The sequence below is a fragment of the Scyliorhinus torazame genome, chromosome 16, assembly GCF_047496885.1.
Source record: "Scyliorhinus torazame isolate Kashiwa2021f chromosome 16, sScyTor2.1, whole genome shotgun sequence".
Classification (NCBI taxonomy): Eukaryota; Metazoa; Chordata; class Chondrichthyes; order Carcharhiniformes; family Scyliorhinidae; genus Scyliorhinus; species Scyliorhinus torazame.
The window spans coordinates 14971703-14998405 of record NC_092722.1 but is presented as its reverse complement, the minus strand read 5'-3'; the positions used below and the strand labels follow the sequence as shown (position 1 = coordinate 14998405).

General features: G+C 48.1%; 1 pseudogene; it reads right to left on the bottom strand.

The window, feature by feature from the left end:
- On the bottom strand, positions 1-22980 carry LOC140392597 (tumor necrosis factor receptor superfamily member 9-like; annotated as a pseudogene).
- Positions 22981-26703: the final 3723 nt, after the last annotated feature.

The window sequence follows — 26703 nt, the reverse complement described above, 5'->3', positions numbered from 1 at the left end:
CCTTGCATCGGCATGGTTCCCACAGGCCCCGCTTCTTAGCTGTGCCAACTTGGCACTGCCAGGGTGCCAGGGCAATGCCCTGCCCTAATCCAAACCACCCGGGGCGTGGGGGCTCCAATGGCCTCAGAGACCCCCAGAGTGACCATCACACCTGGTCTCCACTCGGGGAGACCGGTACTAATCAGCAGCTGGGTGATGCCTCACCTGTGCGGCCGATGACTCCCAGGCGCTGCAGCCTCAAACAGGCTGCGCATATTTAAATGCACCCAGCGAGGGCGTGATCCAGATCGTGCTGGGTGCTGTAAGTCAGGTTACTCGTGCGCAGCTTGCGCCCGGAGTAAAGCCCATTTCGGGCCTGTCCTGCAATGCTCCCAGTGCAACAGGATCGGCGCCGGGCGCAAGGAGGTGGGAAAATCACACCCGTTGACTCTCACACCAGCAGGTATCAAATCGTTCCTGGAGATTCCTTCCAGACCCTTTTTGGCATTATCTTTGTTCGCCACTCTGTCATCCACACTCCTGGTTGTGTCGACCGGCAACTATTTTTAGGTGCAAAAACTCTCAGAAGTGAGTCACTCACTCAAATGCAAATGAGGTAATTTCTTTCAGGAAATAACATTTTGGGAGACAGGCGTGGGAGTAATTTGAGAAAGATATGACGTGTGGTAAGTGGGCCAGCCTTGGGAGGAACGAGTGATTTTAGTCCTTGGTTCCCTAAACTCCCCCCCACTGGGGATTTTCCCCACCTCAGATCACATTGTAGAGATTGGTTGCTGTAACCGGACAACAACTTGAACAGTGTGCATACAATTATGGTAGAAGGACAAACAGGCGGAACCTGGTCTTCCTTTTCCAGTCTTGCATTGATTTAGTTCCCAAGAAAGTAATGACACGGCATGTCGACTGTGTGATCCACTTTTCCTGATTATGATGCATTTGAACCACTTCTCCCATGCATGAGTCATGGTTGCTTGTGCTTCCCACACCTAATGTGTCATTCACTCTTTTAACTGTTTATGGACTAACACAGCAAGTCTTGAACCCAACTGGGCTATATCATTCTCATCTGCTTGTTGCTCTTTTTCCATTTTTCTTAATATTCCTTTCAGTCCCTTTCTTCCCGTCCCTCTCTCGCTCTACCACCCTTCCTCTAACAACGCACACTTTTCCTTTCTTTCTCTCTGTCTGTCTCTTTATTCCTCTTGTGTGTCTCTGACGCCAATCTGCCTCATTTCCTTCCCCAGCTTACTCATGGTTTCTTTCTTCCTTGACCAACGAAAGAAAAGGACAGAGCGAAGACAATGGGGCCTGATGTCGGTGAAGTGCCCGGTGTGACAGCGCAACCGCCGAGTGATTATTCTCACAACTAATTGTAGCGCAAAAAGGTTAACATAGAAATCCAGCTAATTTGGTTTGCCATCCAACCCACCGTTGCAGACATTTCTCACCCATGTTGTTGTATTGGCAACTAAATAAGCCACCAGTCTACCCAGAAAGGTCATCGTCACTCAAGCGGTCATCAACAAGTACAATTTAGAGTGACGTAGGTTTTTCAATGCTCTTTCTCTCTTGGTGGGATAACCCTCCGCACTCTTGTTCTGGAAAGTGGGTGCTGTGGGTGTCCTCCGTCTGAACCTTCAGATACCATGGTCTCATTTCAGCTGTCACCAAGCAAAGGAAAAGGGAAGTAAAAAGATGGGTAAATCTGATTGTCTCAGCTGTGCGAATACTGCTATTTACTGCACATAGTAACATTGCAATCAAGCTTGTGGAGCCTCGTTTGGTGGTGGTGTGTTATTGTTGGCTCAGTAATGCCTGGACACCATACACACTACAGTTTGGAGCTATGGATTGTGATGCTCGAGGTTCCAAGTACTTTCCAGCACCTACTGACCAGGGCTCTCACCCTTCTTATTCCTGCCATTGGCCAATGTTTGGAGAATCTGTCGGTTGATCCTCAACCTGTTTGGTCAATTTATGAAGGTACAGTCCTTGGCCATCGGGTCTGGGGCGGGTCAGGAAGGAGTTTCTGGCTCAAAGGTAGGGACGCTACCGATTGTACCACAACCAGCAAAGGCCCCAACACTCATCCCTGTGGGACTCCACTGGACACAGGCTTCCAGTCAGAGAAATATCCCTCGACCATCAGTGACTGAGGGAAGCTCAGTGAATAGGCTCAGTAATATTACAAATAAAACAGGAAGTTAAAACATAAATGGAAAGCGACGCGGCAGGTAGTTACATGAAGATATGGGTCCAACGGCAAGGAAAATTAGGAGACAAGTTAAGAGGAAAAATAACTTAGGAGAGGTTACTGATCATGATGTTAAGATTCAAAACAGAGGTATGAAAGCCAAGATAAGTGTACTTTACCTGAATACTCGTAGTATTCGGAATAAGGTAAATGAGTTGATGGCGCAAATCATCGTGAATGACTATGATTTAGTGGCCATTACTGAAACATGGTTAAAGGATGGTCACGACTGGGAGTTAAATATCCAAGGGTATCAAACTATTTGGAAGGACAGAGTGGATGGTAAGGGAGGTGGTGTAGCTCTGTTATTTAAGGATGACATCTGGGCAATAGTAAGGGATGACATCGGTGCTATGGAGGATAAGGTTGAATCCATTTGGGTGGAAATCAGGAATAGTAAGGTGAATGTCACTGATAGGAGTAGTCTATAGACCACCAAATAGTAACATTATGGTGGGGCAGGCAATAAACAAAGAAATAACGGGCAGCACGGTAGCATTGTGGATAGCACAATTGCTTCACAGCTCCAGGGTCCCAGGTTCGATTCCGGCTTGGGTCACTGTCTGTGCAGAGTCTGCACATCCTCCCCGTGTGTGCGTGGGTTTCCTCCGGGTGCTCCGGTTTCCTCCCACAGTCCAAAAATGTTAGGTTAGGTGGATTGGCCATGATAAATTGACCTTTGTGTCCAAAATTGCCCTTAGTGTTGGGTGGGGTAATTGGGTTATGGGGATAGGGTGGAGGTGTTGACCTTGGGTAGGGTGCTCTTTCCAAGAAATAAAAACAAACCAGTGCAGACTCGATGGGCCGAATGGCCTCCTTCTGCACTGTAAATTCTATGATGTAAAAATGGTACAGCAGTTATCATGGGGGATTTTAATCTACATGTCGATTGGTTTAACCAGGTCGGTCAAGGCAGCCTTGAAGAAGAGTTTATAGAAGGTATCCACCATAGTTTCCTAGAATAGTATGTAATGGAACCTACGAGGGAACACGCGGTCCTAGATCTGTTCCTGTGTAATGAGACAGGATTGATTAATGATCTCAGAGTTAGGGATCCTCTCGGATGGAGCGATCACAATATGGTGGAATTTAAAATACGGATGGAGGGTGAGAAGGTAAAATCAAACAAAGGAGATTACAATGGGATGAGTGAAGAACTAGCTAAGGTAGACTGGGAGCAAAGACTTTATGGTGAATCAGTTGAGGAAGTGTGGAGAACCTTCCAAGCGATTTTTCACAGTGCTCAGCAAAGGTTTATACCAACAAAAGGGAAGGACGGTCGAAAGAGGGAAAATCGACCGTGGATATCGAAGGAAATAAGGGAGAGTATCAAATTGAAGGAAAAAGAATACAAAGTGGTAAAGATTAGTGGGAGGCTGGAGGACTGGGAAATCTTTAGGGGGCAACAGAAAGCTACTAAAAAGCTATAAAGAGTAAGATAGATTATGAGAGTAAACTTGCTCAGAATACAAAAACAGATAGTAAAAGTTTCTACAAATATATAAAACAAAAAAGAGTGGCTAAGGTAAATATTGGTCCTTCAGAGGATGAGAAGGGAGGTTTAATAATGGGAGATGAGGAAATGGCTGAGGAACTGAACAGGTTTTTTGGGTCGGTCTTCACAGTGGAAGACACAAATAACATGCCAGTGACTGTTAGAAATGAGGCCATGACAGGTGAGGACCTTGAGATGATTGTTATCACTAAGGAGGTAGTGATGGGCAAGCTAATGGGGCTAAAGCTAGACAAGTCTCCTGACCCTGATGGAATGCATCCCAGAGTGCTAAAAGAGATGGCTAGGTAAATTGCAAATGCACTAGTGATAATTTCCCAAAATTCACTAGACTCTGGGGTGGTCCCGGTGGATTGGAAATTAGCAAACGTGACACCACTGTTTAAAAAAGGAGGTAGGCAGAAAGCGGGTAATTATAGGGCAGTTAGTTTAACTTCGGTAGTAGGAAAGATGCTGGAATCTATCATCAAGGAAGAAATAGCGAGGCATCTGGATGCAAATTGTCCCATTGGGCAGACGCAGCATGGGTTCATAAAGGGCAGGTCGAGCCTAACTAATTTAGCAGAATTTTTTGAGGACATTACCAGTGCGGTAGATAACGGGGAGCCAATGGATGTGGTATATCTGGATTTCCAGAAAGCTTTTGACAAGGTGCCACACAAAAGGTTGCTGCATAAGATAAAGATGAAATGAAAATCGCTTATTGTCACAAGTAGGCTTCAATGAAGTTACTGTGAAAAGCCCCTAGTCGCCACATTCCGGCGCCTGTTCGGGGAGGCTGGTAAGGGAATTGAACCGTGCTGCTGGCCTGCTTTAAAAGCCAGCGATTTGGCCCATTGTGCTAAACCAGCCCCTCCAGGCATGAAGGGTAAAGTAGCAGCATGGATAGAGGATTGGTTAATTAATAGAAAGCAAAGAGTGGGGATTAATGGGTGTTTCTCTGGTTGGCAATCAGTAGCTAGTGGTATCCCTCAGGGATCAGTGTTGGGCTCACAATTGTTCACAATTTACATAGATGATTTGGAGTTGGGGACCAAGTGCAGTGTGTCCACGTTTGCAGACGACACTAAGATGAGTGGTAAAGCAAAAAGTGCAGAGGGTACCGGAAGTCTGCAGAGGGATTTGGATAGGTTAAGTGAATGGGCTAGTGTCTGGCAGATGGAATACAATGTTGACAAATGTGAGGTTACCATTTTGGTAGGAATAACAGCAAAAGGGATTATTATTTCAATGATAAAATATTAAAACATGCTGCTGTGCAGAGAGACCTGGGTGTGCTAGTGCACGAGTTGTAAACGTTGGTTTACAGGTGCAACAGGTAATTGAGAAGGCAAATGCAGTTTTGTCCTTCATTGCTAGAGGGATGGAGTTTAAGATTAGGGAGGTTATGCTGCAATTGTATAAGATGTTAGTGAGGCCACACCTGAAGTATTGTGTTCAGTTTTGGTCTAGATACCTGAGAAAGGACGTACTGGAGCTGGAAGGTGTGCAGAGGAGATTCATTAGGTTAATCCCAGAGCTGAAGGGGTTCGATTATGAGGAGAGGTTGAGTAGACTGGGACTGTACTCGTTGGAATTTAGAAGGATGCGGGAGGATCTTATAGAAACATATAAAATTATGAAGGGAATAGATAGGATAGATATGGGCAGGTTGTTTCCACTGGCGCATGAAAGCAGAACTAGGGGGCATAGCCTCAAAATAAGGGGAAGTAGATTTAGGACTGAGCTTAGGAGTACCTTCTTCACCCAAAGGGTTGTGAATCTATGGAATTCCTTGCCCAGTGAAGCAGTAGAGGCTCCTTCATTAAATGTTTTTAAGATAAAGATAGATAGTTTTTTGAAGAATAATGGGATTAAGGGTTATGGTGTAGGGCCGGAAAGTGGAGCTGAGTCCACAAAAGATCAGCAATGATCTCATTGAATGGCGGAGCAGGCTCAAGGGGCCAGATGGCCGTCTCCTGCTCCTAGTTCTTATCACCCTCTGCTTCCTGCCGCTCAGCCAATTCTGGATCCAATTTCCTTGGATCCCATGGGCTCTTATCTTTGCTATTAATCTCCCATGTGGGATCTTATCAAAAGCCTTGCTGAAGTCCAAGTGGAGTACACCAAATGCATGTCCCTCATCTACACTACTTATGAAACAAAGGGGAGAAAGTGACTCTGGAAACCTTTACATACCTGGCAATAACTTAATTGATTTCCTCTTGTTCCTCCTCCATGAAGCTAACTGTATTCCAAGCAACAGACACAATAGGAGGAGACTGATAAGGGCCACAGTGATTGTCACGGCTTCCACTTTGGCGAGAGAGAAAATTGAAATGGATTAGAAACTGTGTAGAATATGCACCACTTCACTCTTTATTCAAATTTTCTCTCAAAACTGTGAACCAACCTGAAATAGAGCTTTTTTCGTTCTTTTCTATCCTCGGCGTAGCTCCCCATGTTCCTGCCCAAATTAGATCAATTAATTAGGACAAAGAAGCAGAAACCGCCTGATCAGACAAGCTCAGGATGACAATCAAGTGCTCAATGCTCCCTGTAAAATTACACTTTTGTGCTCAGCCAGTTTGTTCAATGGGCCGTGCCTACCCAATTTTGTTTTTTTTTTGCACGGGATCGTTTTGACAGCTAAACTTTAGAATATGGTTACGGTTTGGTTCAAGATAAACTGGTGCAGTGGAGAGGGGTGTGGAGATGAGCTTGTGACTTCCAGCTGATTTTGAGCGGCAATAAGCCCGGGTGACTTGTTTGCCATGGGGATGGTGGCCCAGGACGCGTCCTATTGAAGAGCAACCGCCAGCTTGCACACCTGGATGTGATGCAAAGAACGTTGACCCTACTGTGTGCAGAAAGAACCGAGGACAGCTAGAGAGAGAGAGAGAATTTCAGAGAGTTTGCAAGAGATGGAAAAACAGCAGCTGCTTTTGCTGTGTCAGCATCACAGAATAATATTCATTTTCTGCCAACATTTGTGTGGGGCAGTGCCGACTAAGCCAGGCATGAACAACAGAGAAAATGGCTGTTCTGTGTTAGCCACCAGGCAGGATGCTAGTGGGAGTTCATTCTCCTGTTGAACAGATGGAGGCGGTGGAAATTTAAGGACAGTGAAGTTTCGCTCTGGTGTGGCGAGGAGAAAGAGTCACTGGAGTGGGCCTTTCTGCTAGATACCAGGTGGGGGACTCAATAAAACAGGGATAAACAAGCCTTTGAAGCTGGGGGTGACTTGGTGCGGTTCCTGTAAAGACTACAATTCTGTCGAGATGTATAAACGTGTTGGGGAGTTTTTCATGTTTCGGAAGTTAACGGGTATTAATTGTCTAAGTAATGTTTAGTCAATGTTGTTTTTAGTTTGTTTGCGACAGTAAAAGTCTTTTACTGTCAATCGTATGGTGTGATCCTTTGAGCTGGTCACTTGGAATTCATACCTTTGACAAAGAGTCATCGGACTCGAAACGTTAGCTCTTTTCTCTCCCTGCAGATCCTGCCAGATTTTCCAGCATTTTCTCTTCCGTTCGGGAATTCATACCTCTTTAGTTTATAGTACTTAATATGAAAAAAGCAGCTTCCAGACTCACAGATTCACAGGAACATGGAGGGGGTGTATTTACTTATCACTGAGTAATCAGGATTTATACATACTTGATGTTCGAGCAGTTTAAAAGGCTTTATACAATCTCTTGAGAACGCCGCATTCCTCAAATCTGGCCTCTCCTGCATTCCCCCATTTACTTCCACCCCACCAAAGGTGAGCATGCCATCAGCTGCCCAGGCTTCAAGCTGTGCAATTCCCTCCCCAAATCTTTTGCCTCTTTACTGCCTCTGAGACTCAGCCTCAACGCTCTTTGACCGAGTGTTTGGACACATTTCCAAATGTCTTCCTTTCTAACTCAGTGGCAATTCTTAGTCTGATTACATTTGTGTGAAAAGCTTTACTGCATTAAAGGCGCTATACAAATGCAATTTGCTGTGAGTGGTGTGAGCCATGCAGAGTGCTGCTGTGTGCAACATGGTTGCCTTGTTCGCCTATAGAACAACATTCATTAGACGTGTACAATAAACCCGGATTGTCCAGTCAACAAGGAAATGGATGAACCTTTCACTTCAAGGGAGTCTTAAAAGTAAAAGAACTTTAAAAAAATTATTTCTAACAATATACCACACAAAGTTGTGGCTCCTTCCTCGTAATATACTCCTCACAGACGTACAAATTAGGAGCCCTCAACCATGCTCTGCCCACTTTTTTAAAAAACCTTGCGTCCGTCTCTGTCCCCACCCCCCCACCCCCCACCCCAATTCTCGACTTTCCTGCAGGGGAAGCATCTGTTATCATCCCACATCATGCGTTTGAACATAACACCAAATACTTGGAGCACCGATTGAGGGTTGAGTAAGGTGGGGTGATTAAGGGGTGGTAAACATTTAGAATAATAATAATCTTTATTCGTGTCACAAGTAGGTTTACATTAACACTGCAATGAAGTTACTGGGAAAAGCCCCTAGTCGCCACATTCCGGCATCTGTTCAGGTTCACTGAGGTAGAATTCAGAATGCCCAATTCACCTAACAAGCACGTCTTCCGGGACTTTGTGGGAGGAAACCGGAGCACCCCGAGGAAACCTATGCAGACACGGGGGGAACGTGCAGACTCCGCACAGTAACCCAAGCTGGGAATCGAACCCGGGTTCCTGGCGCTGTGAAGCAACAGTGCTAACCACTGTGCGATCATGCCACCCTTTTAGACTGTGCCATGAGTCACACCAAAGTGGAGATGTTTTAACCTACACAAATTCACCACATGACATAAATGAGAGTTTTTAAAAACACAGCTTACCTCCCTTGCTGTTGGGCTTTACGGATATATCCATTCCATCGATGGTTCGATCTGCAGGGGGAGCTCCCTTATTACCCAATGTGGTGTTACTTTGAACAAAAGAAACGGATGAAGAGCAGATTGCTGAGAAGGTAGTTACTGTTTAAGTTTACATCTATAAAGCGTTTCCGCATACAAATTTCTAACTGGAGTCTCCTCAGAGGGGCACAGGGGCAAATCTTTTCCTTCTCCTTCACAAAGTAGCATAACCCAGCCCGAATCTGAGCTGCTTTACACAACTCGCTTGGAAAGACCCTTCACACCTCTCCTTGTTCAGAAAATAGTCTCCAATGAGCTGACCTTGTTTTCATGCATATTGCTAAGCAGGCCGATTTGTGCTCTTGCTTTTATGACAACACTCTGTATTTAGCTGAGTGTTGCCATTGCGATTGAGCTGGGGCACCCAAGAAGGAAGCAAATGGAGAATCTGTAGAATGGCCTGGAGAGAGAGCCTCTCAGACCAGACTGGGTTGTTTCTGAGTTACAAAATCATGGGATAGCAGAAAGACTTCCTGCTCTTCCAGATTAAAGAGCTATTGATGACCCAGTGTTGCAGACTGGAACATTCTAAGGTGCAGGGCTGCTTGCTGAGGGGCAGCTACCACAAAGGCTCAATGGGGAAAGACCACAAGGCCCTTCCCCCATAGTATAAAAGGGAACTAGAAACTGTAAAACCTCTCAGGCAGTATATTTGACATGTACCGCCTGATCTACCAACCTCGTCGCGCCCGACTCAGGACATGACCAGGCTGTTAAATCTTACGAGAGGCCTCTCGTGCGCTCTAATGGCCTTGTTACACCTCGCGAGATCTGGCGATCTGGATCCTGCCCACAATGGGCGGGACCTAAATTTAAACATTCAAGTGTACTGCCAGGCAGGTAGTGCCAAGGTGCTCCTGGTGATAGAGAGAATCTTCCCTCGCAAGAACGGAGCTCCTCTGAGGAACACGTGGCTGAGGGTCCGGAGAATCCAGCCCACAGGAAACAATTGGGCTGACGGGCACTTTCACTTTCAATGAATTTTGTCAGAGGAAAAACCCAGGAAATGTTCCAAGAACCATAATTTGACTTCCGTTTGAGATTTTCTGACAGCAATAATAAAATTGACAGGGATAAAAATTAAACAAACCTCCAGCACTTACTTTGTCTGTGGTCGGGGTGGCTCGGTTCCAGTGACAGAGGATGTCCCTGGGGAGTAAGTTTTGCTTTCCGATCCTTTACCTGAAACAATGGAGAGGTTGCCCATCACATCAGGTTATCACAGGACACCAGACAAAGCATTGCAGAAGCAGGAAGTCATTGTCAAAGTAATTTAGGGGGGGGGGGGGTTATGCAGCAGTGAGTGCTGGCAGACTATTTAGCCAGGGTGCCATTTTCTTATGAGGAGTGGTTGAGTAGGTTGGGCCTGTGCTCATTGGAGTTGAGAAGAATGAGAAGCGATCTAATTGAGACACAGAAGATTCTCAGGGGCTTGACAGGGTAGATGCTGAAAGGTAGTTTCCCCTGGTGGAAGAGCCGAGTTTGTGCAGGAAATGGGAGGGAGTTAATCAGGGGACGCCCCTTTAAGACAAAGATGAGGAGGAATTTCTTCTCTCAGAGGGTCATGAATCTGTGGAATTCTTCACCTGCTGTCGAGGTTGGGTCATTAACTATGTTCAAGGCTGAGATAGACATGTTTTTAATCAGTAAAGGAATCAAGGGTGATGGGGATAAAGGCGGGAAAGTAGAGTTGAGGATTATCATATCAGATCGGTCATGATCTCATTGAATGGTGGAGCAGATGTGTTGGGCCAAATAGCCTCCTTCTGTTCCTACATCTTATGGTCACTGACCAGCTCTATTCTAATATCCAAAAACTCTCCTGACTGGGTCACTAGGGTGTGGACTCCCCCGACCCAGAAGCACTAAAACCAATTGACAGCCCAGCCAGTGGGGAGGATAGTCAGTCATTTTGCTGTTTAGCAACTTAGCCTGCAGGATGTTGATGAGTTCCAACTCAGCTGTAACACAGACAGATGCCAAATCAATGACTATCCTCCCAGCCTCAGTAATGAAGGAGAATTTCCTTGTTTCATTATTTGTGATGAGATTTTTAACCACGCGTATCCCAAGGTTCACCCATAACCCCCGTGGCGTTGACTCACATTGCCTTCCGGGTTGACTAAAGCTCCATTTTAAAATTCTCACCCTCGTGTTCAAAACTCTCCGTGGATACGCACTCCCCCACTAATCCCCATCTCTGTATCCTCCTCTGGCCATACATTGCTGTGAAATCTCTGTAGCCTTCCAAGTCTCATCCTCTTGTGTTGTGCATCACACACTTCCTTCATACCAATACTGATGGGCGTCCTTTCAGCAGACAAGGCCAATGCTCTGGAATTCCCTCCCAAAACCTATCCACCTTGCTATCTCTCTCTCTTCTAAGACACACCTTAAAACTACCTGTTTGTCTAAGCTTTAGACCCCACGTCCTAATATCTCCTTTGTTTCAATGTCAGTGTTCCTTTGATTAAGTTTTACCATCGTAGAGGAGCTATACAAAATGTCAGTTGGTGTAATGACGCGGTATCATTGTTCGACTGTCAGACAGTTTCGATTGAGAAAATCCCCAGCCAACATTGAGCACCAGCAGGATTTTGTTAGTGACGATTTTGTATTGGTTCATTCACTGGCTGACCGCGAGTCATCTTCTAATCTCTTGCCTTCTATGATAGTTCCCCTGGTGGCAGTGCCAGTGTTGCATGAAGGAGAGAGAGAGAGGAAAGAGTCTGTCGGAGAAGCAGTGGCAGTGAACAGTTTTAAAGAGAGGTGAAGTGTAGTGCTCAAAAGGGGGGAGAAGGTACCAGAGATGTAAAGGTACAAGGATTTCCACCGCAGTTTGGGCAGAGCGGGAAGTAGAAAGTGTAACCCAGGTGGTGAGGCTTTGGTAAAGAAAAAATTGCCACCACAGATTAATTAAGTCGCAATCATTTAGCTTGGCTGCGGCATTCAGTTACCATGAGCTAGAGAAGCATAATGGAGCTCACCTTTTCGAATGCATGTCCTGCACTTGTTATCATGGCACACATAGCCCTCAATGCAGTCACACTCGGCATTTGAGGTAGCTGTGCAGTTTCTCTTGTATCTCATTCCTTCTGTAAGAACACAAAGGTCTGTTAATGTCTTGTGCACAAATCTGAAATAAGATACTTAATAATAATCTTTATTGTCACATGTATGCTAACATTAACACTGCAATGAAGTTACTGTGAAAAGCCCCTGGTTGCCACACTCCGGCGCCTGTTCGGGTACACAGAGGGAGAATTCAGAATGTCCAATTCACCTGACAGCACGTCTTTCGGGACTTGTGGGAGGAAACCGGAGCACCCGAAGGAAAGCCACTCAGACACGGGGAGAATGTGCAGACTCCACATAGATAGTGACCCAAGCCGGGAATCGAACTTGGGACCCTGCCGCTGTGAAGTTATAGTGCTAACCACTGTGCTACCGTGCTGCCCGTACTTATGATTGAACTGCACCTGACAGAGCACGGAAGCGAGTGGAATCCGATCCTATCCGATTCACGGCAGCTAGGGAATTTGAATTCAACTAACAAATCTAAAATTGAAAGTTGGCCTCAGTACTGGTGACCACAGAGTTATCTGAAGAGCTCTGAAGAAGAGACATATGGACAAAGAACAATACAGCACAGGAACAGGCCCTTCGGCCCGCCAAACCTGTACTGGTCATGATACCACTCTTGGCCAAAAACCTAAAGAACAAAGAACAATACAGCACTGGAACAAAACGGTTTGAAAGGACTCAAACATTTCTCTCTACACAGCTGCTGCCAGACCTTCTGAGTTTTTTTCCAGAATTTTCTATTTTTAGGCTGCGAAAATACACTTTGCTTGTTGTAAAAACCCATCTGGTTCATTCATGTCCCACACGAGACTCCAGACCACAGCAACGTGGCGGACCGTTAAGTGGCCCAGGAAGCCACTCGGTTCAGGGGCAATTAGGAAGGGGCAGTAAATGCTGGCCTTCCCAGCGACACCCACATCCCCTGAAAGAATTTTTAAAAATTGTTTACACCCCCGGGCAGCCGCCATTTTCCCATTTGGGGACCATCCAGCCCAGGGAAATCAAATTAAATTTGAAGGATCCTGGTTTCGCAATGGCCTTCCCAGATTATAAATTGCAACAGCCTTATTCGTTTAATTCACCATCTGCTGAAGGGATTATACATAGACGAGTTTGTTCACATTAATGCTTTAGGAAGTGTAATATATTTGCAGCATTACCACGACCGCACCCATCACAACGGAGACACTGATAGCGGTTGTTCCACTCATTGAGGTATAATCCTTCAGGACATGATTCACAGGTTTGCGTGGAAGTGGCAGTACAGTCTTCTTTCATAAGTGTACCTGGAAAATAAAGAACAATCAATCAATAAAAATGCAGCAGGGATCAGCTGAAATGATTGTCAGTTACTGTAAGGTTATAATATGGCTATTTGTGGTGAACCTTTGCAAAGTCTTTAGCTGCGTTGATCAATGATCACCTCTTCAAAAGAATATGGTTGGGAGGATTAGTTACGTTCTCATGGCTTTCCTTCCAATATTGGATCTCCAAATTTACATAGGCTGGACGACTTCAAGCTCTGCCATTTTATTTGTTGCTGCACCGAGCAACATAATGGGCGGCACGGTAGCACAGTGGTTAGCGTTGTTGCTTCACAGCGCCAGGGACCCGGGTTCGATTACCGGCTTGGGTAACCGTCTGTGAGGAGCCTGCACGTTCTCCCCGTGTCTGCGTGGGTTTCCTCCGGGTGCTCCGAAATCCCGAAAGACGGGCTTGTTAGGTGAATTGGACATTATGAATTCTCCCTCCGTGTACCCGAACAGGCGCCGGAGTGTGGCGACTAGGGTCTTTTCACAGTAACTTCATTGCAGTGTTAACGTAAGCCGACTTGTGATAATAGTAAAGATTATCATTAATGGAATACATGGAATTGACAGGTGAGGAAAGAAACAGGGAGGAACCACAGCCAAGAGAATATGTAACTCAAACATGCTGACATTCCAAAGTAACCACGGAGAACATGAAAGATGTACCTGGGAGTTTGACAGTCTGTACAGACTCTGGTGTTAATCTGGTGTCACGGTGAGAATTGTATATTGCATGTATGACCTCTGGAGGAAAACGTTTCTCCTCAACTCCCCTCTTACCTTCTACCTCTTGTCTTAAATCTGTGCCCCCTGGTTATTGATCCCTCTACTAATGGAACAAGTGCCTCCCTATCCACCCAATCTATCCGCCTCATAATTTTATACACCTCTATCAGGTCCCCGCCCAGCCTTCGCTGCTCCAAGGAAAACAACACCAGCCTATCCAACCTTTCCTCATAGCTCAGAGCCTCCAGCCCAGGCAGCATCCTGGTAAATCTCGTCTGCACCGTTCCCAGTGCAATCACATCCTTTATGATGTGAGTGACCAGATCTACTCACAGTACTCCAGCTGATGCTTAAGGGGTGCAACTCTAAGGGGTGTGCGGGAGCAGAGAGACCTAGGTGTAGATGTGCATAAAAGAAGGCTAGGATTTGACGGAGGTGTTCAAAATAATGAGGGGGCTGGATAGAGTTGACAGAGAGAAACTCTTCCCGCCCGTAAAAAGATGAAGAACGAAAGGACACAGATTTAGAGTAATTTGCAAAAGAAGCAAATGTGATGTGTGAAAAAGTTTTTCTCACAGCGAATGGCTCAGGTCAGGAATGCACTGCCTGCAAGTGTGGTGGAGGCAGGTTCAATTGAGGCATTCAAGAGGGCATTAGGTGATTCTTTGAACAGAAAAAATGTGCAGGGGTACGAGGGAAAAGGCAGGAAGGCAGGAGAATGGCATGGAGTCATAATGTTCATTTTGAGAGCCGGTGTAGACATGAAGGGCGAATGGCATCGTAACAATTCTGTGATTCATTAAACAAGAAAAAAATGACTATATTACACCAGGCAGAGGTTGTAAAAATCTAAATACAAACACAAGAAGATGATTCAAATATTCACTATTTCTTCACCCAGCAATACCTTCACGGCCACATACAAATTCAGAAAGATATTTACAATGGCTATCCTAAACTCTAATATTCAGGGTAAGTAATAAGTACACGTGATGTAACAGGTGAACTGTGGTTAGACACACCACACTCCAAAACGATAGATGTGACCAAAGCAGATTCCATGGATTTCTCAACAACACACCCAGAGGTTTGTCACATTGTGAGACAACGGGCTGGATTCTCCAATTCTGGGGCTATGTCCCCACGCCGAGAAACTGGCGCAAAACGGCCACCGATTCCCCGTTTTGCTGGCTCTAGCTGCCGACACGCCCCAGAGAATTGCCGGGTTCGTGGCCGCGCAGGCACACGGCGGCGGCCTGCAGCGGCCGCGCTGTGCTTCATGGCGGAGGACGCTCGCGGACCCAGCCCGTGAAATAGTTCCCCCCTTCAGCCGGTTCTCGCGCCCCGGACCAGCCGCCCATAGTGCCCCAGCCCCGAATAATGTCCCTCCCTGCCCGCGGTTCGGCCCTACCCCGACTGTGGTGGCGCCGGACTGAGTCCGCAGCCACCACGCCAAGTTCCCGATGGGGGAGACCAGGAGAGACCCACGCCGTCGGGAACTCAGTCGGTTGGGGTGGAGCATCGAAGCAATGTCCTGAGGCCTACATGGCGTGGCGTACTCTCCGAGGATGCCACTTTGGAGGGGGAGGAGCATTGCGAAAGCAGCGCCGCCCCCCATTTCATCAGGAATTTGGTTTCTACAGCCGGTCACCGAACGCGATTTCGGCGTCGGCGACCGGAGAATCCAGCCCCAGCATTTTCATTGACACGGACAAGATTCTCCATTTGGGAGACTATGGGTGAGATTCTCCGATTGCTGGCGGCAAAATCGCGATTGGCGCCGTTTTTTGGACGCTCCGCCCCCTCAAAAACGGTGCAATCGGTGAGTACGCCGTTGGGACGGCCTCAGGACGTCATCTGAGGCCTTCCCCCGATGCTCCGCCCCCGGTGGGCCGACGTCCTGACGGCGTTGGTCGCGTGTCCTCTGAGCTTTCGGGGACCTCACGTGGAGGCTGTAGTCTGTGTCCAGCGCCTCCACAGCAGTGGGGTGGGAGCTGTTCCACTTCCAGGGGGGGCTTTGGCGGGGGCTGGAGGGACTGAGGGGGGCTGGCTACGGAGGTTTTTTTGGGGGGGGGGGCACTATCTGGCAGGTCGGGTCCGCTTGTGGCCGGCGCCATGTTGTACGGCATGGCCGCCGCAGTCGCCGCCGTGCGCATGCGTGGCAATGGACCCGGCCATTCTCCGGGGGCTTTACGTGGCGTGGCTGCTTGCCCCCCCCCCTCCACTGGGCGGAGCATCGGTGCTGGGCCGGCGCTGACATTTGGTCGTAAGACCAGGCACTTCCTCTGGACATAGCCGCGAAATCGGAGAATCCAGCCCTATGTTCTCCTGCCGGAGCAGAATTGCACCTGGTGTGGACTCCCCAACCCTTGCGAGGGATTCCCACTATTGAGCCATTTTGAGCAGGCGGCCAGATAGAGAGGTCTCACAGCTGGCCCCGCAGCATATTCCGTCCCCCACCCCCAGATTTTCTGGGTCCCCCATCCTCCCCTAGTACCCAACACGCCCCAACAAAGATCCCCTGAATAAAGAAACCCCTGTCAGGAAGCACCCCCCCCCCCCCCAGATAAAGAGACCCCTGTCAGGAAACCCCCCCATTCCCCCCCAGATAAATAAATCACTGTCAGGAAGCACCTCCCAGAAAAAAGGAGACCCCGATCTGGAAGTTAGAGGCAGTGAAAAAAATCATTGCTTTGACACTCACCTCGGCAATACACCTGCCGGGGACACAAGAAGCAGCAGCTGTCAAATCCTGGAAAGAGAAAGACAGTCATCTGGAATTAAACCCCTGAGATCTTTGATTTGCAAGTCATTTATGCATTTCTCTTTGATATCGATTTTATTGGCTGTAATTGACAGCTTTCACACACCCCAGTTGTCAGCATGTTCCATTCATCTTCCTTCACGGCTGAGTAAATTCCTGGACCACTTCAACAGAGTTACGTACTGTCAATTCCTAGCTGACCACTTCAAAGTCACTCAACAGTGAAGGGAGGTAATCGGAAAGCACTTAATTCTATTTTGAAGTGGTCCAGACGCTGTCAATCAAAGCTTGATGTTTATAAACATTGTGGGCAGACTAATTCAAAGTTAATCAACCATGAAGGAAGATGAATGGAACAATGCTGACAGTTGAGGTGGGGGGGGGGGGGGAGTAGAAGCTATCAATCACAACCTCGTAAAGTCAATATTGAAGAGAAATGAATGTATGGCTTGCAGATAAAAAATCTGGGGGGGGGGGGGGGGTCGCACACATCTGACTGTTTTTCTCCCTCAAGGAATTGGCAGGTGCTGCTTCCTATGTCTGAGCCACAAGGTGTATTGCTCAGGTGAGTGTTAAAGCAGTGATATTTTTTCATTGCCTTTGTCTGGACTTATTTTGGTCTTCCTGACAGGGGTCCTTCTTCTTGAGGGAGGGGGCTTAATGACCTATTTGAATCCCCCCGCTGGTGTGGGATGGGAATCTCGATCCCGATGCCAGCGTGAGGCGGGAGCATCGGCGAATCGGTGCTCGGCGTCGATCCCGTGTTCACCCCGACACAGGATTCTCCGCCTCATAAGCAGTGTGAGGTGGAGAATTCAGCCCTTTTTCCTTCTCATAAGATTTTCCAATCTCCACATTTGAAGAACTTATCTTAGAAGTCTCTCCAAAAATCACATCCACTTGGATGGCTTCAACAAGGATCCACCTCCTGGGTTTCAATCTCACTTTGAAATTCCTTTCGTCTGGATCTCCGAGTGTACTCATCTTCCAAATACAATTTCAGATCTTAAGCCATGCCAAGCAGGACACCACTACTTCAAAGGAACATCTTTACCCAAACGGCCCACACTGTAGAGTCACCAACCTTCAGTTGCCGCTGAATCTTATCTTCAGGGCATCTTTCAAGCCGACTTAGCTTCAAATCTTCTCTTCGCAGCCCTCTCTTCAATTTGGATCCTATGGCTTTTCTCCTTTCTTTAAACTTGTTTTCTGGGCTCTCTTTCCGATCCCTATCTTTGTCTATGCCTGGGACTTCATTCAGCTCTCTGGCTCTGTCCCTGCCTAGGACTTTCATCTGGGACTTCTTTCTGTGCCACTCATTGGATTGGGACCGTCTCCATGCCCCGCCCAGCGTACTGCTCCCCGGGGCACCGTTCTCCTCCTAATGGTGCTCTTGTCCAGGTCATCTGATCTCCCTTTCACACAATTTTGCTTCTTTTTGGTTGCGCGTGTGCACGGGACTGGATTCTGACTGAAAGATGGGAAAAGACACCAATTGCGCATATGCCGCCATCTCCCGATACATGCGCACAAGACCCAAAACTTGTAAAAACTTGTAAAAAAGAATCCAAACTGCGCATATGTAACCAGTTCCCAATAGGTATACACGCAGAAGGCCGGAGGCTAGCTGGGAACTGCAGTTCCCAACCTGCGACTATCGATTTAAGGTAAGTTTTGTAACAATAGCAATGAGGTTTGATGGCAATAAAAGGTGGCAGCAAACTATTCTGTGGAGGGGAGTAGTCAGGCATCTAGGATTACGCGCTGAGGGACACACTAAAGCTTGGGGCAGAGGCACAATGGCTGTTGAAGACCTTTCAGTCATAATGAACTGTGGGGAGGGGAATTGTATCGAACCTCTCAGGTTGTATGACGCCGCTGAATGTATATGGCGAATATTGTACGTATCATAATTGTATGGAAGCACCTCAGAGTGCAACTTGATCAATGTAGGCATCTTAAATACCCCCATTTTGGAAAATGTATAATGTTTCTTTGACTGTATTGAAGCACTTTGCAACATGATCTATGTAGGAAACATGAATATTATTGCACTTTGTACGATAGCCACTTTGAAACTTGCGCAACGTTCTGTTAGATATTTTACAAATAAAGTTTATTTTTGCAAAAATAAAATTATTGAACTGAAGGAACTTGTGACTCATCTATAACGATGGCTGACTGCATGGAGATGGCTGTGGGGGTGAAGGAATTGGTGGCAGGATAGAACTAGGGGTTCTCTCCAATGTGCTGACTGCCTCAGGAGACAAGAGAGGAAACACATGGTGGCGGCCCACTGTGGTGGAACCAATACAGTGTGACTGACCACAGTGAATATTATGGTGAAAGAGGTTGAGGAGACACAGGATATCACACAGGTACATGCTATTGGCGACACGCACTGGGGCGGTTTGCAGAAGGTGTGAACAACAGAAACCAAGCTAAAATGATTCGACAGGGAGGTGGAAGGGAGGGAAGCACACAGCTGGGAGGCTGCAAAGCAATTACAAAGTTCGGATATTAGAACTAGGGAAATGAGCATAAATCTGGGAGACACGCAATAGATTCAAGGACTTTGGAGGTAGAAAGGATGTCAGAGACAGTGATATTTTGCAAGGTCAGAGGGGTCATTTTGAGTGGCACGGATGGTGATTTTGAAAGGAGTTTAGCTGAGGAAAGGGACCATTTAAAAGACCAAGTGGCTATTGGGGATATGGATGAGCAATGAGGAGGGAGATCTCTTGGATGAGAAGAAAATGAGGAAAGATCAGACAGAGTAGAGAAAGAGAGAGAAAGAAAGAGATATGATGGTTCGGGAGGGGGAAGGGCCAAGTCAGAGAAGAGCTTTGGTGGGAAAGAGAAAAAGTGTAGGATGGCCGAAGCAACTAAATAGATGGTCTTCACCTAATGACAGAGTCTACCATCTCCTCACACTTGTTGGAAGGAACAGGAACTGATGGCTATGATAGGTACTGGAGAAAATAAGTCAAGAGTATGTCTACTCTTTAGGATAGACCTGACTGCTGGTGTGATTCAGTCAGGTCTGCTAATGGATATTTAAACATTGTGCAGATGTGCTCAAATATGCACCTCGTGTGATCCTGAAGGGTATTGACAGGGTGGATGTGGAGCAGATGTTTCCTCTCAGAGGATCATGAATCTTTGGAACTCTCTTCCTCAAAGGCAGTGGAAGCAGAATGTTTAAATATTTTCACGGCAAGCCAGATAGATTCTTGATTAACAAGGGATTACTCCTGCTCCTGATTCTATCCTTGTCCCCTGCCTATTTCTCATCTCCTACCTCTCAGCGACAGCACCCAAAAACATGGTTCACATGGACGCTGGTGATACTCAGCTCTACATTACCGATACCCCGCTCGCACCCTCCATTTTCACTCAATTGTCAAGACTGCTTAACCAGCATCCAGTACTGAATGAACAGGAATGACCAAAATTGGTCCCTGCTATAAACTCTGTTCCCCAGCTACCAACTCCATGCTTCTCCCTGGCAACTGACCGAGGATCAACCAGACTTTTGTTGTTGCGATGGACCACGAGATGAGCTGCTGATCACATACCTGTGCTATCAACAAGACCGGCTGTTTCCGAATCCTTCTCTGCCTGAGCTCATCAGCTGCTGAAGCCTCCTCCATGCCTTTGTTACCTCCAGACTTGACTTCGATAACACCCGACCACATTGTACAGCCTGTAAACGGGGTCATCCAAGATTCTGCTGCTTTGCCTTTAAAACACACCAAGAGTATTCCCCCATCACCCAGGTATTTGATGGCTGACATTGGCTCCTATTGTTAAGCAACAACTTAAAACCTCTCCATGGTGTCATCCCTCCCTATATCTGCACTCTCTTCCAGCTCCACAACCCTCCAAAGTACCTACACTCCTCCAACGCTGACCTCTTGAGCACTTCCAATTTTAATTGCTTCATGTGTTGGCTGCCCTAAGCTCTGGAATTACTTTCCTACGCCTCTGCCTCGCTCCCTCTTTAAAACCAACCCAAGTTTTGGACTACCTGCCCTGTCTAATGTGGCACAATTATTTTCTTTATTAAGCACCTCGGGGTGTTTTGTGTTGAAGGCACTATAAGTACAGTTTTGTGGTCACTGACATCTCGTTGGGGAAATGTCAGCAACAAAGCAGCCATTAGAACATAGAACATTACAGCGCAGTACAGGCCCTTCGGACCTCGATGTTGCGCCGACCTGTGAAACAACTCTAAAGCCCATCTACACTATTCCCTTATCATCCATATGTCTATCCAATGACCATTTGAATGCCCTTAGTGTTGGCGAGTCCACTACTGTTGCAGGCAGGGCATTCCACACCCTTACTATCTGAGTAAAGAACCTACCTCTGACATCTGTCTTATATCTATCTCCCCTCAATTTAAAGCTATGTCCCCTCGTGCTAGACATCACCATCCGAGGAAGAAGGCTCTCACTGTCCACCCTATCCAATCCTCTGATCATCTTGTATGCCTCAATTAAGTCACTTCTTAACCTTCTTCTCTCTAACGAAAACAGCCTCAAGTCCCTCAGCCTTTCCTCATAAGATCTTCCCTCCATACCAGGCAACATTCTGGTAAATCTCCTCTGCACCCTTTCCAATGTTTCCACATCCTTCCTATAATGCGGCGACCAGAATTGCACGCAATACTCCAAATGCGGCCGCACCAGAGTTTTGTACAGCTGCAACATGACCTCATGGCTCTGAAACTCAATCCCTCTACCAATAAAAGCTAACACACCGTACGCCTTCTTAACAACCCTCTCAACCTGGCTGGCAACTTTCAGGGATCCATGTACATGGACACCGAGATCTCTTTGCTCATCCACACTGCCAAGAATCTTACCATTAGCCCAGTACTCTGTCTTCCTGTTATTCCTTCCAAAATGAATCACCTCACACTTTTCTGCATTATACTCCATTTGCCACCTCTCAGCCCAGCGCTGCAGCTTATCTATGTCCTTCTGTAACTTGTAACTTCCGTCCGCACTGTCCACAACTCCACCGACTCTAGTGTCATCTGCAAATTTACTCACCCATCCTTCTACGCCATCCTCCAGGTCATTTATAAAAATGACAAACAGCAGTGGCCCCAAAACAGATCCTTGTGGTACACCACTAGTAACTGGACTCCAGTCTGAACATTTCCCATCAACCACCACCCTTTAGGCACTGGCATGCCAAGATCACAGTGATAACCCCAACGCTTTGACTGGAAGGGGATTTGACCTCTGATATTCTCCTCACAGTTAAGACTCAAGGTAAGAAGTCTTAAACACTGAGAACAGCAGCAAAAATAAACAAATAATTCTCTGCCATTCATTTTGTGAACAATTAGATTTTCCGTGAGGCAAGGGGCAGCAGGGTGGTGCAGTGGGTTAGCACTGCAGCCTCACAGCGCCGAGGTCCCAGGTTCGATCCCGGCTCTGGGTCCGTGTGGAGTTTGCACATTCTCCCCGTGTTTGCGTGGGTTTCGCCCCCACAATCCAAAGATGTGCAGGGTAGGTGGATTGGCCTCGCTAAATTGCCCCTTACTTGGAAAAAATGAATTGGGTATTCTAAACTTGTAAAGAAAAAAAAAAGATTTTCCGTGAGGCTGTATACTTCAAATGGGAATAACAAAACTGAACCCAATAAGAGCTCGCAAAATAATTTGAAATGTGCCCTTTTTTTTACACTAATGCAGCTTTAAGCCACTTTACTGTTAATATATTAACCTTGTTCAATATAAGGCAAGATTGTTACTTTTAATGCAAGAGCATGACAATAGAGCGGGACAATTAAACTGTAAAACGAAACGTATATTCAAAGATTACTGCCATTAAAACTTTGAATTTGGCTGCTGGCAAAATTAGATTCCAAACCCTAAAAGAATCTCGGACATTGCCCCATCTCTTGTCTTTTCCAAAACATGTGGGTTTGTGTCTGTCTTGGAACAGGGAGTGAGTACTGTCACCAGCTCCTTGCTTTTCTACGACGGAGGTTGCAGGCTGCCCTTACCAATTAGAATAAATAGAATCCCCACAGTGCAGAAGGAGGCCATTCGGCAATAATAACGAAATGCTGCAGATACTGGAATTCTGAAATAACAACAGAAAATGTCCTTCTGTCGCCCCCACAACTCAAAAGATATGAAGTGTAGGTGGATTGGCCACACTAAATTGCCCCTTAATTGGAAAAAATGAATTAGGTACTCTAAATTTTTTTAAAAATAAATGTCCTTCTGCCCTTTACCGTTTGTTCTCCTCTCACCTGGTGGACACCTGGAGCAACACTGGACATTCCCGAAACGCCTGATGTGCTGAGCGGGACACGCGTGGATGAGGTCTGCAGAGCAGGTCAGAGCCGCAGTCAGCAGCAGGAGCGCAGCGAGCAGCTCCATGGCTCTCGCACTGAGAGCCGGGGCGGCGGCTGCCTCTTTATAAATGAGCCGAGTGGGGGTGACTCAGCGACAGGCACAGCCTCCCCGCGGCTCCGAGTGACAACGCGAGGGAGGGAGATTCCACAGTGACGCCCAGGCTGGGGGAAGGGGAAGGGGTAGCGGTAGCCCACACACCAGAGTGCTCTGGTACGCGGCTGTCTTTACCCAGCCAGCAAGTCAGGAGGTCTTCACTCTCGGACACTGAGAATGAAGCCATAGCGAGGGGGCGCCGCACTATCTGAGATGTCTTGTGGATGAAATATTAAACCGACTCCTCCAAGGTTAATGTAGAGATCCCAGAGAAACTGGGGACTGCCCCCTCCCCAGAGAAACTGGGGACTGCCCCCTCCCCAGAGAAACTGGGGACTGCCCCCTCCCCAGAGAAACAGGGCAGTGCCCCCTCCCCAGAGAAGTTGGAGAGTGCCCCCTCCCCAGAGAAACTGGAGAGTGCCCCCCCCCAGAGAAACTGGAGAGTGCCCCCTACCCAGAGAAACTGGAGAGTGCCCCCTCCCCAGAGAAACTGGAGAGTGCCCCCTCCCCAGAGAAACTGGAGAGTGCCCCCTCCCCAGAGAAACTGGAGAGTGTCCCCTCCCCAGAGAAGCTGGAGAGTGCCCCTCCCCAGAGAAGCTGGAGAGTGCCCCTCCCCAGAGAAATTGGAGAGTGCCCCCCTCCCCAGAGAAACTGGAGAGTGCCCCCCTCCCCAGAGAAACTGGAGAGTGCCCCCCTCCCCAGAGAAACTGGAGAGTGCCCCCCTCCCCAGAGAAACTGGAGAGTGCCCCCCTCCCCAGAGAAACTGGAGAGTGCCCCCCTCCCCAGAGAAACTGGAGAGTGCCCCCCTCCCCAGAGAAACTGGAGAGTGCCCCCCTCCCCAGAGAAACTGGAGAGTGCCCCCCTCCCCAGAGAAACTGGAGAGTGCCCCCCTCCCCAGAGAAACTGGAGAGTGCCCCCCTCCCCAGAGAAACTGGAGAGTGCCCCCCTCCCCAGAGAAACTGGAGAGTGCCCCCCTCCCCAGAGAAACTGGAGAGTGCCCCCCTCCCCAGAGAAACTGGAGAGTGCCCCCCTCCCCAGAGAAACTGGAGAGTGCCCCCCTCCCCAGAGAAACTGGAGAGTGCCCCCCTCCCCAGAGAAACTGGAGAGTGCCCCCCTCCCCAGAGAAACTGGAGAGTGCCCCCCTCCCCAGAGAAACTGGAGAGTGCCCCCCTCCCCAGAGAAACTGGAGAGTGCCCCCCTCCCCAGAGAAACTGGAGAGTGCCCCCCTCCCCAGAGAAACTGGAGAGTGCCCCCTCCCCAGAGAAACTGGAGAGTGCCCCCTCCCCAGAGAAACTGGAGAGTGCCCCCTCCCCAGAGAAACAGGGCAGTGCCCCCTCCCCAGAGAAACAGGGCAGTGCCCTCTCCCCAGAGAAACTGGGCAGTGCCCCCTCCCCAGAGAAACTGGGCAGTGCCCCCGCCCCAGAGAAACTGGGCAGTGCCCCCGCCCCAGAGAAACTGGAGAGTGCCCCCGCCTGAGAAAAACTGGAGAGTGCCCCTGCCAACAAAGAAACTGGAGAGTGCCCCTGCCAACAGAGAAACAGGGGAGTCCCCCCTCCCCTCAGAAAAGCAGGGGTGCCCCCCCCCAGAAAAACAGAGGGGTGCCCCCCCTTCAGAAATACCAGGGAGTGCCACCCCTACCCCCAGAACAAAATGGAGAGTACCGTATTTCCCCCCCCCCCCCCAAGAAAAACCGGGGAGTGTGCCCTTCCCTCCCCTCCCCACCAGTAATGATCTCCCGACCAATATCAATAAAACTAATTATCTGATCGTTATTTTGTGAGTGATGGTGGAATCTGGCTGTGTGCATTTTGGTTGCCACCTTTATAATAATAATCTTTATTATTGTCACAAGTAGGCTTACATTAACACTGCAATGAAGTTACTGTGAAAATCCCCCGGTTGCCACACTCTGGCGCCTGTTCAGGTACACTGAGGGAGAATTCACAATGTCTAATTCATCTCACAAGCACATTTTTTGGAACTTGTGGGGGGAAACCGGAGCACCCGGAGGAAACTCACAGAGACAGGGGGAGAACGTGCAGACTCCGCACAGACAGTGACCCAGCGGGGAATCGAACCTGGGACCCTGCCGCTGTGAAACAGCAGGGCTAACCACTGTGCTACTGTGCCACCCTATATTTTCTGTATCACCACAATGAGTACAGTGCAAAAATTCTTTATTGGTACTTCAACAGCAATATTGTAATGACTCGATCATCCGATGCTGGTTGAGGAGTAAATATTGGTCAGGTCACCGGGGGGGGGGGGGGGGTGGACATTTCCCTAATCTTCTTGAAATGGTGCCATGGGTCCATAACGGACTAGAAACGTTAGCACGGCTTCTCTATCCATATCTGCTGTCAGATTGGCTGCGTTTTCCCAGCACTTTCTGTTTTTATACCTCGGGATCATGTGTGCCTTTGACATGGCAGATGAGAGGTCTTTCAATTTTCCATCTTACATGAGTCACCTGAGTTCACATTAGGCTGTGTTTTCTGTATTCCCTAAATTACTGAAAATCCTAGCTTTCAGAGCCAGGGCAGAGAGTTGATTAAAGTCTAAGACTGATCTGACTGTTTTAATCAACCTCACAAAGTCGCACTGATGCAAACACTTTCCTGATAAGAATTAGTGGTTTGATCAATGTAATCTCGGAGTTGCGATTCTAAGAGTTCTGGCAGGTAGGGATGTCTTTCGCAGGGGAGGTCGGGACCCAGAGGCAGTGTTTTTTTTTGTCGAGGTTCATTCCGAGCAGCTCGCCGTGAAGCTCCCAGCTGTAGATACGGCACCCCTCACTTCTGGGTCGGAGGCCGCGCATGCGCACGGCGACGGCCTCCAGCGGTCACGCCATGCTCCATGGCGGCCTCAGACCGCAGAGCTGGGCCGCAGAAATAATGCCCCCGATCGGCCATGAGCCCGACCCAGACCGCCCGCACGATAAAGGTACAATCCCATATGAGCCCCCCCCCCCTTGCCCTCCGTCGGGACTTCAGCCGGTCGGGGGCGGCGAATAGTGGGGCGGGCCTCGAGCAATGGCCGCAGGTAGGGGATACACGGCGTACTTCCTGGGTACGGCGCTTTTCGGGGGCTGGAGAATCGAGGAACCAGCGCCGGTCCCGATTCCATGCGTGGAACTGGATTCTCCGCCCCAGCGCCGGTTGCGATATCGGCATGGTGGTGCGAAGAATCCAACCCGTGCTGTTAGATAATTTGGGCATTGTGAATTCTCCCTCAGTGTACCCGAACAGGCGCCGGAATGTGGCGACTAGGGGCCTTTCACAGGAACTTCATTACAGTGTTAATGTACAGTACGAAGTCTTACAACACCAGGTTAAAGTCCAACAGGTTTGTTTCGATGTCACTAACTTTCGGAGCGCTGCTCCTTCCTCAGGTGAATGCAGAGGTCTGTTCCAGAAACACATATATAGACAAATTCAACGCAGAATCGCCGAGCAGAAACTTATAGCCAAGTTCCGCACACATGAGTGCGGCCTCAATCGGGACCTGGGATTCATGTCACATTACATTCATCCCCCACCATCTGGCCTGCAAAATCCTACCAACTGTCCTGGCTTGACACAATTCACACCTCTTTAACCTGGGGTTACCCCATCTCTGGATCTGTAAAGATTTAATCACCTGCTAATGCTCGCATTCCTAGCATTGTT